A 15916-nucleotide genomic window follows, 5' to 3' on the forward strand; every position below is an offset into this window, starting at 1 on the left:
GGCGCGGTCTCAGGGCCTGGTCCATGTCTTTAATAAGCTTAACCTGTGGTTCAGCTTAATCAGCTTGGGGGGGTCCCTCCCACAGCCAGCCAGGCCACCCTCAGGCCCCTCAGCCTGCCTCCCAGGATAGTCACAACCGGGCCCTTCCTTACTCTTCACCTTCACTTTTCTATCTCCTTCTCCCCAGCCCACCTGGCGCTCACTCTCGTAGGCTGATCTTCCCATAGTGCCCTGCCCTCCTCGCCACAGAGCTCTCCCTCCTCAGCCCTCCCCATCTCTCCAGGTCCAGCTTGAGCCCCACTCCTTTGTGAAGCCTTCCCTGAAACCCAAGGCCTGCACAGTAATGTAGTGCAAAAGCATGAACTCACAGTCAGACACACCCGGGTCTGAATCCCAGCCCTGCCTCTTACAGTTTCCACCTTTTTGGGTGGAAACAGGGGTGGGGCTGGGGATGTGAGAATTTTAAAAGAAAGTACATGTGAAGCACCAGGCAATTTGTAGATAAATTATAATTAAAAGCCCCAATATTCAATGTCTCTACCTAAATGTCACCACATGCACACAGCGGTTCTTGATTACACTCAGCATGGTGCCCTGTTAGATACAGTGGAATCACAGGTGACACGGGGTTACACTCGAAAGTCAGCACATTAGGCAAAAATGGAGTATACTCAAAATTACCCTTAAAAATCCCTTAAATTGCTTACAACATATAGTCCATATAGTTTTGCATATACTAACCTATATATCTGCATAAAAGCATAATTTATATAGTCAAGGACAGCTTATAATAAAAAGATGCAAACTACAATGTTTACAACTTCACACTACAGATTATAGTTTCTTACATAACCACATAGCTGAATGCATCGACGTTTAATGTCTACGTGCCACGGCTGCACAGTGTAACTAATGTTTGGACAGTTATCCGTTTGGGTCATGTGCTTTAAGCCTTCCCTCCCTGGACAGCAGAGACCATTTCCTACTTCCTTTAGGTCTCATCCCACTAACCAGCACTAGGCACATGGTAGGTGTTCAATAATATATTTCCATTGGGTTTAACTAACTGATTATACAGGTACAATAAGCCGGGTGGAACAGAATGTGGGCAAAGGGTTATCCAGATGGAGCAACAACTTCAACTCTTCTCCCAGGTCCTCCCAGGTCGGTGGTGTGGGGTGAGAGAAAAGGTCCCTGGCTCTGCCTCCCGCACTGGGCCGGGCCGAGGGGCTAGGCAGACTGGGGGGCCGGCTAGACAGGAGGCTCTGAGAAGTAAAGGAAGTCTTTGACTTATTCAACTGGCAATGACATGTAATACCTCAAGGTGAACACTGTGGGGAAGCACAGTGCCGGCTTCTTTTTCAGCCTCCTTACCACCAGACTGTGAACTCCTTCAGGCTGGTTTAGAGGGAGACAGTTTAGAAAACACTGAAGCTGAGGTTCTAATTAACATCTTAACAAAAGAATACTCCTCTGACCCCATTTGTCTCCCTAGTTCTCTGTTAAATCAAAACTCCTTTTTAAAAAATGGGCTATAAACACTGGTTCCATAAGTGTGCACTAATTGTATGGTGCTTGGATTATTACTGATTTGCAATGTATGAAATATCACTAACAGAACTCTTTATTTAGGGAAGTTGGGGGGTACTCTGTTTCAAGCACTCAGCTCTGAGGGCTGGGGCACTAATGCTTCCTGGGTTGGGGGGTCCCCCCAACCTGGGTGACAGATGCATTCTCTCCAGTGCCTCAGCACCAGTGCCTTCCCCTTCTTGGAAAGGGTTATCTTGTTTTTTGGTGTGTAACATGTCTTCTCTTTTATGAAATACCAGTTTTTCATACCAGCAGATGTGCCAGCAGAAATACGAGCAGACAGTGACTGGTACTCTTTGAAGTACCGATTTTTAAAAAAATTTGGCTATTGATGACCAGATGACCAGTGGATACTGAAGTGAAAAAGGACAGATGAGCCCCTTAAGAAGCCTAGGGATGGCCACAGGCAGGGGAAGGTGGGCTGAGATGCAACCTGCCTGGGTGAACGATGCTCGCCCAGAGTTGGGCCCAGACACTCTAGCCCTCGGGACAGATCAAGGCAGGTGGGGACCCAGGCAGCTCCAAGCCCGCATCCTGGCCTGTGCTTCCCGGCCCCGCCTGCGGCTTGCGCAGGGGCGGGGCTAAGGGCGGGCCAGGCCTTGCACATGCGCAGGAGCCCCAGGATGCACCCGCCCTGCAGCACCACTGGAGCCCAGCAGAGGGCAGGCTCAGGCTACAGGATTTCACCTCTGCTCGGCAGTGCTGGCCTCCTGGCCCCTCCCCTAAGAGGCGTCCCCCTGTGAGCTCTAGGCGGAGGGGCCCTGCCGCTGCAGTAAGATGGCCTCTGGTCTTACCCAGGAGGGACAGGGCAAGAAGAGGCAAGAATAAGCTCAGTGCCGACTTTGCTGTCATCACTGCTTCATCCCCAAAGCCCAAAACAGTCACTTCATATAGTAGGCACTCAATAAATGCTTACTGATGAAACAAAATGGATGAATGGATGACTACATGAATAAACCTAAGACTCCAGAGACGCTTTGAACCTGTGTGATGGGCAGAAGTCTGGGACAAGCAGGAGGGTAAGTGGACAGGGGTTGTCCAGCCCCAAGTCACTGCCCCAGAGGCAGTCACTGAGGCTTAGGGCTGCTCACTCCCCCAGCGCCTGTCTGCTCAGAGCCTGGTGACACCACACCATCTCACAGGTGCAGAGCCCAAGCAGGGACCGGGGGCTGGCCTCCCTGCTAAGACCAGGAGCCTGCCCCTTCAGAGATCACCTGACTGGCTGCTCCGCTAGGCCTTCTGGTCCCTGGGGATGCTTCAGCTGCTGGGGATTTCCTCATGGCCCCTGGGGGTTTCCAAACTGTCCCTGCTTCCTCAAGCTCCCACATGGCCCGAAGCCAAGACCCAGCCTTGAGGAGGGTTTCCCAAAATTCTCCATGCCCCTGCCCCAAATCCCACCAAGACGGGTCATTTCTGAGTCTACAAAATGTACCACACAGGCGATATTCCCATCCCCACCCCCTCTGGCAGACATGAGAGAATAAACATAATGAAGCATTGTTCTTCTCTTTTTCACATAAATAGCAATTCTCTATGTCCACAGAAGAAAAAAAAAGGAAACCCAGTTTAAGGGTTAGCCGCAATGATTTAAATAAAATATCAATAAGGTCTTCCAGACGGTGAGAATTGTAGTCCTTACTTATTTGCAAAGTCAGAGGCTCCTTTAGATAAGCCTCAAGTCCCTCCAAACATCAATAAATGTTTGGGGATCTGTGTGTTCACCTCTGGAGGCTCCTGTTGGGCCTCTCTTTGGAACTCTCGGAAGTAAAAATAAAGCACAAACCCAATTTCCATAGGAGCAGGAAGGGAGAGGTAAAAGCTTCGACTTTTCCTCCCAGCCCACCACCTCCGCATCAACAGCCCTGGCCAAATCCGCTGGGGCATGTGAGCACCTGTGCTACCGAGCTGGGCAGAAAACGTGCTCGGCGAGTGGGGAAGCGCTGCCCCAGTTGTGGTGGCACACGGCCCGGGGCCTGCTGCCTCTGGGGCATTAGGATTCCGGAGTCGGTGAAGTGTAGGACTTGCCAGAGAGGGCAAGACTTCCTTTGTGAAAGGAAAGGAAAACGCCACCATCCCAGTCTCACCAGGGGGACTACAAGAGGAGACCAGCCTATAAGAGTGCATCACCGTTCTTTTCCGAGAGCGGTCTAGAGCTGTGCCTATTTCACACGGTGCCACTAGCCATGTGTGGCTATTTAAATTGAAGATAAGGAGAAACAACGGGAATACTGCTTCTGATTAAATTAGAATTAAAAATTCAGTTCCTCAGTCACACTGGTCACATTTCAAGTGCTCAGTAGCCACTCGTGGCTACTTGCTACTAAGCACAGACTATCAAATGTTTCCATCTTTGGAGAATTCCATCTGACTTTGAAGACCCCCCTTTCAGCTTGTCCTGGTCATTCTTGCCAGAGTCCCTCAGGTATTGCCCCAGACCATCTGCTGCTCTTTCCCACCCTTGCCCCAGACTCTACTTAGACTCCTGTCTGAGTATGCCTGGCCTTGACCCCTAGGCCTCAGAAAGAAGTGGGGGAGGGAACTGTAGCCACAAGTTCACACCCAGACTGGGAGCAGAAGCCAGATACAGAGGGGCTGAAAAGGCAAGGCTGAATGGAAGCCAGCCCCCATCACAAGGCATCCCGGGCTGGGGAGAGAGCCCCTCAGTGCCACACAATCATTCCTTGTTTCTGCAGTCCCTGGACCATGCATGGGTAAGACATCTGGAATGCAGCGGCCTGAGGGCTTCCCCACATCACCCTGCTAGACTCAGCTGATGTTCGTGCTCCCAGAGAGACAAATCCCAGCAGAATCCTGCACTTTCAAGGGCACATAAGGCCAATGAAGCCTCACCCTGAGAGGCACGCCAGGGATTCTGCCATGGGGCATGGGGACCATAACTGGCTATCTCCTTGTGTCGCCAGCTGGATGAACCAAACCAGGAAAAAGGGAAAGAGGACGCGGTGGAGAAGGGACTTTGGAACATGGTTGTCATGCCAGAGAGGCTCAAACTAGCTCCCCAAACCTGGTATAAGCAGGGGGTGGGGGGGGTGTAGGGAGACAGGGGAATGGTATGGGTGTGGCTGCTATCATGTTCTATCACAAGCACTCAATTTGGACGATTTTGCTACAGTTAAAAAGTCCCGTGGAAGCGTCTGAGCAAGCTCATATGTGCGATGGAAAGAGCAGAGATCAGACCTGGGAGCTGGCAGGCAGAGCTGCCTCTCCGTTCAGAGCCTCAGTCTGGCCTCAGCTCTTGCTCAGCCTTAATCCAGAAGGGCCGTCAGAGGCAAGGCAGGTGTGAAGAAACAAAACGGTAGAAAGAAGTCTGGTATTCAAAGGTATTGGCATCAGTCAAGAATTTGATTGGAGAAAGTCATAGGAAAAGTAGCACAATTTTAAATATTGGCGCCAAAGTATATAAATCGGAAGCCCAGGGCAAAGCACTCCCCCTCTGGGGCTACCTGTGGCCCTTGGGGACCAATCTGGGCCCAATTGCGCCCCCCCCTCCTGGAATGCCCATAGGCCAAAAAGCACCATCTTCACGACAGGAGCATAGCCACACCCACCTCTTGCGCAGGCTGAGTCACTCACAGGCCAAGGGCATTCCTGTGGGGACCTGACTCATTAAGCTCGGAAGCGCCAAGTGCTGTCCAACACTCAGGGGCAGGTTAATGATGATGATAATGCTATTCTAAGTGATTTATATGTATTGATTCATTTAATCCTCAAAACAACCTTATAAGGAAAGTACTATCATTATTATTTTACAGACGAGGAAAGTGAGGCACAGAGAAAGTAAATAATTTGCCCAAGGTCACCTGCCAGTAAGCAGCAGAGACAATATTTGAACCCAGGCAGTCTAGCTCCAGGGTCCCTGCTATACCCAACATGAACCAATGTATTAATGAGGTTGATACGGACATAACCTATGCAGCTCCCGCTTTGCAGGTCCTTCTGCCTGTTGTTTTCTTCCTCTTTCTCTCCCCAAAAAGAGCTGAAGGCAGCGCCTACAGCCCAAACGAGCCCGTCTATCCAACTTCATATTTGCCAAGCATCTGTTTCTACAGCAACGACAAGAGCTGCATTTTTTGGATTTGAAGAGAATAGGTGGGGAGGCAGGATCAGGGACTTTTTATAGCTGGGTTCCCTCTTTCAGAGGCACAGAAGCCTCAGAACCAGTGGTCTAAGAAAGACACAGGGGCTGGGTAGAGAATCAGGGCCCTGATAAAAGCTGGAAAACCCTGCCTTCCTGACCCAGAGACCAGGTCCTGTAGCTTGAGGCCAGCTTCCCTCTGGACAGAGACAGTGAAGGCTGGTTAAGGCTGGAAGCTGACAGTAGAAGGTCTTTGCAAGGGTCTGGGAGAAAAGGACCACCCAAACTAAGTTCTACAGTGTGAGCACATGTGTGTGTGTGTGTGTGTGTGTGTGTAGCCATTTCCAAGCTGGGTGTCCCTTCACAGAACCTGGCTCTGCTACCCAGCTCAGGGCCCGGTAATGATGGGGTGGGGGGAATGATAAGAAGCCGTTGGGGAGGGAGGGGTGTGCAGGTATGCGCCCATGCCTACAGGGGAGGTTCGCATCCCACCAGGTAGGGCCAGGTACCCAGGCTGATACCCCTCACCTTCTCTGAGCCTAGGCCTCACTCCTGCCTGCCACCTCCAATCTCACCTGAACAAGAAACTCCTGTCATTGTCCAGAAACCCTGAGGCCAGAATTATGCCGTGGGGACTCTGCCAGACAAGGTCAAGCGCTAAGGGGAATAGGGATGTTTGCCGGTTGCTTGACTCCAGGAAGACAGCCCACGGTGTCCCCCGGGCTTCTCAGGCGGTGGGCCCAGTTCCCCTCTTGCTTCTATCGATCTCGCTGCATGGCCAAGAGAGTGGGGACCTCACCCTGGGTCTGTGTGTCCTTTAGGTGCCCTGGGCTACCTGCATCAAAGGATGGAAAGCTGGGCCAGGCTGGGCACAGGCTGGGTCTTCAATGCCTGAAGTGCCAGACACTCGGGCCCCTGCAGCCTGGACAGCTCCCTCCGGGGAGGACGAGGTAGGAGATGGCAGCCCACTCGGGGAGGAAGCTTCCACTCTCTGAAGTGGAAGCTCCCTCTGCCATCAGCTTGGCCACCAAACCAGCCCACTGATGAGGGAGACAGTATCAGACCCTTCCCCTCGCTACGTTCCTGGAAAGCTCCACTGGAATCTCCAGATACTTTTCCCTCCGTGTGATGGGGCTGGGCGCGCCCCTGGCTGCCGAGGAGAGTCACGACTGTCTCAGGCTGCCTGACGGTGCTGTCACGGCTTGGCCTCTAGCCCATGCCACCCTGGGCTGAGATCTATCTTTCTGCAGATGTCTCTTGTTCCAGAGAAAGCACAGGCCCCCTCATCACAATGATGGCCTCTTCAGCCTCTCTCCTCCCCAGAACCAAGCCTACGGCGTGACACGAAGCAGGTGCTACTCGAGGCTTCCTGACGCCCGCCTTGATTGTGCCAAGACGCCGGGGCCATTCATGCCTGGCCTTCCCTATAGTCCAGAGCATGTCCCCTTCCCACCCCAAACCACCCCAGCCCTCAGTTGCCCGGAGCCAGGGGCAGCCTGTTGTGCAGCCAGAGAAAAGAGCTGGGGAAGTGAGAACTCTCCCTCCCTGTGGGTACCCTGCATGCCACAGGGCCTGGCAGTGAGAGAGGGTGGGGAGGGACAGAGGAAGTGAGTCAGCTCCTTGCAGAAATGGAAATGAGAGGGAGGAGCCAGCAGAACTGAGATCAAGGGACAAAGGGCATAGGAGAAAGGTCACAAAGGGAACCAGACCTTGGAGTGGACAGATACAGGTGACACACTCAGCAATGCCACCTCCCACCAAGGCTGCGTAACCTACCTAGGCCAGGGAACCTGGGTCTGGCAGGCGCAGCCCCACCTGCGGATGGAATCCAAGGCGGCTCCCTCCTGTTCATGACTCACGTATGGCTAGAGGAAGCGAGGCCACAGCCATGTTCTCTCCTAACTGAGGTGGAGTCTCTTGTCCCCAGGGCCTCCCACTGCCTCTCCTGAACCTCATAGCTCCAGAAGCCCAGGTTCCCTGGCTTGGCCCAATGGGGAGACAGATGTTTGCGTCTCCAAAGAGGGTGGGACTGAGCCCAGGCCTTAAAAGCGGAGGAGCTGGGGTCGCCTTCGCACCCACCATTGGCCTCCCCAGTAGCCTCTGCCCAGCCAGGAGCTGTCCCCAGGCTCCAGCTGGAATCTGTTGCTCTGATTAGGAAAAACCCTTGCCATGAAAATTCCCAGCCTGCTGACATTCCAGCACAAAGGCAGCCCAGGGAAAGCAGCAGAAGGGAAGAGGAAGCCGCGAACCCTGCAGGGCCACATTCCACCCCCTCAGAGACCTGCAGCCAATAAGACAGGCACATTCCTCCAAGGTCCCCTGGGGAATCTTGGGCAACAAACCTTAGGCAACTTACTTAACCTTAACCTCTCTGTAATCCAGATCCCCAGGGCTGGACACTGTGTGACCCCATGTGACACTGCTTGTGCTTCTCACCCAAGCCTGGTGCCTCTGGGGGCTCCAGTACAGCTGCTGGAGACAGGCCACCCGCAGGACCCCCTCCCAAGGCCCCTCCCCCAGGCCCCTACTCCTGAAGCTGAGAGCCCATCTCCCCTCCTCGCCTGTGGGAGAGGCTGAGTGTTCGGACACACAGGAAACAGAGCCATGGATTGCAGACAAGTCACCCAGGCCAGTGGAAAGGGTTCCAGGAACCCAAACGGAGCTCAACAAGGAGAACAGGACAGAGAATGGGAAATCAGTGCCTGAACTTGAGCACCATCTTCCTTTCTTCATCAAACAGCCCCTGCCCTCACGAAGTACTCCAGCCCTGGGGAGTGATGGGTGCTGCCAGGGTGCAGACATAACCTGGTCTGAGAGGATCAGGGAGGGCTTCCCCGAGGAAGAGACATTCGAACTGGAGTCGATGAACAGGAGTGCATGAGGGTGTGGGAGCAAGTGGGAGCCCTGCGTCGCACACCGGCTCCGCGCTGGGCACTCTGCCAGGCCGTGCCCTGGCCTTCTCCCCACAGCGTACACTAGGAGACAACCGAGGTCAGTCCCCGTGGAGCAGAAGAGGACACATTCTTGGTCAGAGGTAACAGTCCAGGGATCCTGTCATCCCGAGTGCTGCGTTGGTCAGTACAAACACGACAGTAAGGGCCAGAAAGGTGAGGGGGCCATGTCCCTGCCTTCCCGGATCTCACGGGGGAGATGCAGGAGGTGCAAAGTGTGCCTCCCATGTGCCCCCCCACCTTGGGGAGACCACACCCAACCTCCGCCAAGACAGGTGCTGCTTCTCTTCCTGAGGCTTCCCTGGGCCACCCCTCCCAGTACCTCCCCCAGCTCCCACGAGATTAAATCCTGCCTGCCGCCCCTTGGGCTCACTTCCTCTGCTTCACGTTCAGGAAGCTGTGAGCACTGGTCGCACCTTCTGTGGCTCACAGGGCAAGAGCAAGAGTGGCCAGTGGCTTCCCCTTCCCCTCCGGAGAGGAGGCTTCTGGGGCAGCAGGGATCAGACGGGTGCAGACCTGGGCGAGGAAGTCGGTGTGTGAGGAGATCCAGGCGCAGCCTTCCCTGTCTGTGCAGCAGGCCCTCAAATAATGTCATTTCACTCAGTGTCATTTCATTGTAACATTGATGAGATGCTGTAGGAACTTGTTTATATCCAGCCGCCTATGCTAAAATTGGGCTCACTACCCGCCCTTTCATCGCAGTTCCAAGAACCTATTGATGACATTAAGTGAGGACTTACTACAGAGCACACTAGCGAAGAACAAGGGGCTGGTGCCATGAGTTCGAATCCTGCCAAGTCATTTAATAGCCTGGAGACTTTAGGCGATTTACTTAACCTTCGCTTCTCTGTAACCCTCATCAATGAAGCAGAGAGACTACTGTAGCAGCTACTTTAAAGGGTTCTTGGAAAAATTAGATGAGTTAACATATATAAAGCATCCAGAGCAGTGCCTAATGTGCGGCGAACACTAGCCACGATCCTCACGCTTGCTGTCGTTTTTCCTGCCCGTGCCTCAAGGTGTTTCTGTTCAGCGGAATCTTGACCGGCTCAATTAAACACCACTCAGGGAGCATGTCTGTGCTACGGACTGTGCTGGACGCCATGCAGAATACTGGACAGACACCCTACGCTGTCCCCTGCCCAGAGCCTGCGCCCGACAGGGCAGGACACCACGCCCTGCTCTGAGGAGAGTGTGGCGGGACACCGAGGGGCCGGAGTGGGGACCGGGCTCTGAGGAGACTGTTTCCCCACCAAGTAGAGCCAGCGACTGAGAAAACAAGCTTTGCTGACACCGTCCCCTGTATTTAACAGAACGGAAGCTGCTGCCAAACACCACGCAGGACTCCAGCCTTGGCTGGGGTTCCCCCGCCCCCCACAAACTGCTGGGCAGGAGGTGGGGAACCCTGAAGACTCCGCTCCTTGGCAGTGCCCGTCTGGCATGGTGGGCGCCCACAGTGGGGCTGGATGCCTGGGGCACATCCGCACCACTGCCCAGGACTGACAATGGAGGCGCCAGGAGGCCTGCCCAGGCCACAGGGCCACCCCCTCCCCAGCTGGGTCACCAGTCCCCACCCCCACAGATGCTGCTCTCCACCCCGGGCTGCAGTGAGGATGACCCAGCAGCTCCATGTAGCGGGGTGGCGGGAGCCCTGCTGGCAGGCAGAACGCGTGCTTGTGGTTTCTGGGAAACGCTGTAGAGATTTGCAGCATTTTTAAAATACTTGTGTTCCCACCCGCCACACACCCCCCTTCACCCCACTCCTCGCCCACCCCCAGTCTGGGTGTTTGCATATCTGGTATTTTCCAGAGCCATTTCAATGTAAATAAGAGAGAGAGATTAGAAGGGAGCAGAGGGCAGGGTGGCCAAGGGTATCGGGGTGGGCCAGAGGGGTTCTGGCCAGGGCTGGGGGGGGCCGGGGCAGGCTACCTCAGTCAAGGCCCTGCCCCCGCACCAGGGGTCCAAGTTGTGCCTACAAAGGCAACCAATGACCATGACACGTACCCACAGCCAGTTCAATGGGGCCTGGGCACTGTGTCCACCACCCACGGGCTGGGTGGTCAGGGCACTTAGGGGCTACAGTCTGTCTAGCATCTCGTCAGGGAGAGACGGAGTGGTGCCTTTGAGCACAGAGAAGGGAGACCTAGCAGGACAGAAACGACCTAGTGTACCACTCTATCCTGCCGGTCCCAAGCAGCCTACAAACTAATCCAGGACAGATACCCCCCAAATGAAATGCTCCTTAATGCTTTTCACCCATCAGTTCTCGTGCCCTTGAACCTGCCCACTGGCCCCTCATTACTAAAAGAACTCCTTTGGGGTCTACTATGAGTCCCCAAGCCAGGCTCTCACAGGGTGAGACTCTGATGCCAGAAGTGCCTGCAGCTTTGGCACAAAATGAAAGTAAAAATTGTCTACAAAGACCAACACCCCCCCAAGGACCATTTAGAGTGGCATTAGGAACAGAAGCATTCCCAAACACCAGCCCAGGCAGCATGCAGCTGCTCCAGTACCACCAGAAGCCCCTGGGAAAGCCCACTGCCCGGCAGCTGGCCCGGCAGACCTGCAAGCGGTACATTTTCGAGTCTCTCCTTGGAATCTGCAGTTCCCACCGCAGGGCTTCTGTGGATGAGGATGATGAGGCTCATACAGTTCCCGCCCAGGGGTCTAGGGCTTCCACGATGGCAAAGGGACCCCCCCCCTCTTCCCACACGCAGGCAACCCTGACTGGCCGGTCTCCTGTAGGGCCTCTGATGTCCATGTCTGCAGGTCTGACAAGCTGGGAGCTAAGTAGCCAGGAAAAGCTAGGAGCATCCAGGGCCCATCTCTCCCTTTGGCTGTTTTTTCAGAGCCACAGTGAGAGAGTTTGGACAAAAGCATCAGGAGTCCTGCTTGGAAAGAAAACCTTACCAGGAGCAATGATGGGAGAACACGAGGATGGGTTAATTAAGGAGGCTGCAAAATTACCTTTCCCGGATGTCTTCAGAGATTGGGCAGAGGGAAAGATACTAATCTTCCTAAGCATTTACTGTTTGCCAAAGTCTGCCTAAGTGATCTCACCTAACACATAAACACGTCTATCTTAGATAAAGACCCATAACGTATAGTAGTATAGTATATAGAATAAAAAATAAGTCTCCCTTTCTTCTCCATCCCAGAGAAAACTGGAGTGAGTTAGTTGAGCGTGCATCCTTCTTTGACTTCATCTTCTCCAATTCTGGGAGGACAGAATAAGGCCCATTTGTGGAGATCAAGGGTCACACCCTCTAAGGGGCCCCTCCTATTGACACCCCTTCTCCCAGGTAGAACTGCCCACTTCCTCCTTCCCACCCTTCTGTTTGCCTGTACAGAGTTCTATGAGAGCAGTTATGGTTGCTTGGTTGCCTTTCTTACGTCTGGGCTTCCTCAAGGAAAGATTCTGTTTTATTTGCTTAATCCTCCAGTGCCCAGTACATGCCTTGTCCTCAAACAGCCTTCATTAAATGCTCAAGGGAGCCCTGGCCAGTGTGGCTCAGGCAGTTGGAGCACCGGCCTATAAACCAAAAGGTTGGGGGTTCCATTTCTGGTCAGGGCACATGCCTAGCTTGCGGTTTTGATCCCCAGTCAGGGCACATATGGGAGGCAACGAATCGATGTTTCTCTCTCACATCAATGTTTCTCTCTCTCTACCTCCCCTCTTCCTTTCTCTCTAACATCAATAAACATATTTTTAAGCTTTTAAAAAGCTGTTCACGGGAATGACTAAACTGAAGCTCAGAACAGTTTGGTCACTTTAGTGTAACTCAAACTGATACCAAAGCCCATGTTCTTTCCACTACGACATGCGCTCTCCTGGGTTCCCCTGAGTGTGGAGGTGTTTTAGAGAACCATGAGGACCTCTTAAGGAACCTCACAACGCTATAGCAATGGTCGGCAAACTCCAAGGTCCAACCAGAGAAGAAACTCTACCGCAGCTCCCCGGCAAACACCTGACAGCTCCACAGGGCTCAGGAAATGAGACTTGACTGGGAGGGGGTAGCGGGCCTTCCTTTAACCCCCTCCTCTCTCCTCCTACCACCACCTCAAAAGCTCAGGAAGCAGGGCTTTCTGGGTGGGGCTCCCACGCAGGCCAGCTCCTCTGGCTCTAAGCAACTACACTGGCCAGGGTTTAGCCAGGTGGACTTTTCTGAGCTCAGCAGAAACATCCAACATTTGCAGATAATCCACTTGGCCCCCACGCTGGGCCTGCTGAGGATACAAACGGAAGGGACCAGTCTTCCAGACCCTGCCTACCCAACCCTACCTGTTCTCAATGGGCTTAGATTTTCCCACCCAGACTCATGGAACTGGAGAGAGGAATTTTGATCCAACTGGGGTTTTAAGGTCCCCATCTTTACCAACACCCCCTTTATCTCACCAGACTCAGGGAACTCTTTGCCTTTAGAAGATTTAAAAATAACTAATCTAAAAACAGATGCCCCCTAAAACACTTTCCCTGAGGAACCATGGAAAGACCTTAGCATCCTTCCCCAAACCTGGCAGTCACACTTGACCCCTCCTCTCCTTCTTCCCTCACATCAGTCGATCACCAAGGCCCAGAATCTACCTCAGTTGCTTACATCCGATTCTGTTGTCCATTTCCGACACCTCTACCCCGGTTTAGGCCTCCAGTCATTCTACTCGGATCACTAGAATAGTGCCTTCACTATTCTCCCCGTGGCTACCCTTGCTACACCAGAAGGTCTCCATGAACAGCCAGAGAGATGTTCTAAACTCTGTCCCTAACACTTCCCGATTAAACTGCTATGTTGCCCTTGGGTTAAAGTTTACATTGCCTGGCATGGCTCACAAGGGCCTTTGTGACCTGGCCCCTGCTTGCTCCTTTTGCTGCTTCTCTCAATATTGCCCCCATGTACTGTCCCCAGCCTTATTTTCCAAATGTATCATTCTCTCTCCAATCTCTAGGCCTTGACTTTGTCTAAGACAGCCTCTTCCTCCCTCCTGCCTCCCCTATGTCGGCTCTCTCTGACTCATCCCGAAGACTACACTTAAAGTCCTCCTTCTGTGCTCCCGAGTAGCCTGCACTGGCCCATCTTTGAGCTTCTCAAATGGCAATGTCGCTGTCTGCTACTTGATCATCTCTCCTGATAGATTAGGCGTTCCTTGGGGCTGGGACTGTGTGCTTTTCACGGCCAGGTTCCGGGACACACAATTAGTGCTCAACAAATGTTTGTTTAGTGCAGCGATTTTTCAACCTTTTTCATCTCATGGCACACACAGACTAATCCCTAAAATTCTGTGGTACACTATAAAACATATTATGTTTTTTGCTGATCTGACAAGAAACACAGGTATAATTTTGATTCATTCACACCAGATGGCTATTGTTGTGTTGGCTGTTGTCATGTTTTTTATTTGACAGTCTAAGGAAAAAAAGGTCAGTGCCCCTGACTAAATAGTGAGGTATCGCATGATTTAAAAACTCTTGTACCACACCAGGTGAAATCACTGGTTTAGTAGATAGGTGAGTGGAAGAACAGATGGCGGAAGAAGGGCTGCTTCTCTCAGGCCTCCTGAGTGATTTCTATCAGGTCCCCAGTCTAGCCTACGACTGTGGCTCCCCCTACTCCCAGTAGGGCCCTGTCTAGCAGCTACGGAGACATATGAACAAGGTGTGAGCCAAGCATTCTGGACACACACCATGTGAGAAGGAAACCCAAGGGGCTCTTTCTCCCTGGGGCCTTCTGGACCATGGACAGGAGCCATGGGGCGTGGCCCCCATCTGTATGCAGAAAGAAAACAGATGGCCAGCCAGCTCCCTTAGAGCTCCCTGGGGACAGGCAACGTGTGGACACAGTTGATGGATGGCCCAGCAGGCAGGGTGGCCGCCGGAGCTGTCCCTGTGGGGCTAGAGTTGTCAGGGTACCCTGCCCACCCAGGAGTACAGAGGAGGTAGGAAGACTCTTTTCTTGGCATGGGACTGGGATTAGAACTGCTGCCAAAAAAAAGGAGCAGGAGTAGGAGTGGGAGAAGAGGAGATAGAGGCTGAGAGTGCAGCCTCGGCTGCAGGTCTCCCACACCAGCCCCAGGGGCTGTCTCAGGAGCCACAGCGCTGGGCTCCCTCTGCTTCCCTCTGTGTGGCAGGGATCCCCACCACCTACCCAGGTAAGAAAAGATATGCGGCTTCCTTCAACCCTATGCTTCTGGTTGTCTCATCAGATAGCTCCAGAATGGGGCTTTATACTGTGTCTCCTGCCAGATCCCCCAGGTAGGGGGAAGAAGTCCTCTGGGCACCAAATGGTTTGCCCCACAGGCTAAAGCAAGCTGGTAATTCTGTGATACCAGCTGTAAGGGATCCACCTGGGCTTCCAGAGCTAATCCATCCACTTCCCCAGGGATGGCAGAGCAGCAGCTAGGTGGGGAGGAGAGAGACTGGGAAATACGAGATGCCAAGATGATCCCTGTACTACAGAGAGCAAAACTAACCAGCATCTGTGATGCCAGGCCCTGAGCCCCACAGAGGCCTGTGCTGTGGTTCAGCAGGGAGCTGGCAACAATCCCCTGGGGGACTCATTCTTTAAGAAGAAAATTCCATCTACTGAAGGCAATGTTAGCTTGGGAGAAAGTAGACAGACATGGCAACATGGTATAGTCTTGGGTTCTGAGATTAAGACTATTCCCTCTAAGCTGTGTTTCCCCAAGTTTAGTCTAGCCTGGTGGCGAACACAGAGTAGGTGCTCAATGTGTTTCTGGAATAAATATGTCCAGGTCTTTCCCTGGATTCTACAACAGGCTCTCTCCCACTCACTGCCCCTTCCTGATTAGCAAAGCTGCCTGACCCCACCAGCTCCAGGGTAAAGCCAGGTCTGGAACCCAGCGCCCGTGCTTCCTGCCAGCCTCTGACCCTGCTGCTCCCGGGCCCGATATGCTGCTAGGCTGAGCTGCCATCTGAGCAACTACTTCCTGTCCCAGGGAGAAAGCTAGGACCGGGACTCTGCCTGTTTCCTTAGCATTTCCTCCTGTTTCGGACTTGGACACATCTGGTTGGTCACTTAGTGCTAAAAGGTCCTGGCCAGGCTGTGCACTGGTAAGGCTTCAGGGATCTGGACAGTCCTAAAAGCCACAGTTGGGAGAGAGGAATGACCACAGGCCAACTCATCCTTCATGCGTTGTCTCCAGGCAGAACATTCCAAACTGCTATGTAGCTACCCTAGTAAAGGGCCTCCCTGGGATAGAGATCTTCATCCTCCTAGAGACCATTTTTTCAGGAGTTAAACTGGGTTGGTCCTTGGTAAATAAACAG

General features: G+C 53.2%; 1 protein-coding gene across 11 annotated transcripts in view; it reads right to left on the bottom strand.

The window, feature by feature from the left end:
- The window catches only part of MYO18A (myosin XVIIIA), a 92629-nt gene that overhangs the window by 64234 nt on the left and 12479 nt on the right, over positions 1-15916 (bottom strand). The gene's annotated exons all lie outside the window — the stretch shown is intronic.

This window comes from Artibeus jamaicensis, unplaced genomic scaffold, assembly GCF_021234435.1.
Source record: "Artibeus jamaicensis isolate MK-2021 breed Jamaican fruit bat unplaced genomic scaffold, CSHL_Jam_final contig_2790, whole genome shotgun sequence".
Taxonomy (NCBI): domain Eukaryota; kingdom Metazoa; phylum Chordata; class Mammalia; order Chiroptera; family Phyllostomidae; genus Artibeus; species Artibeus jamaicensis.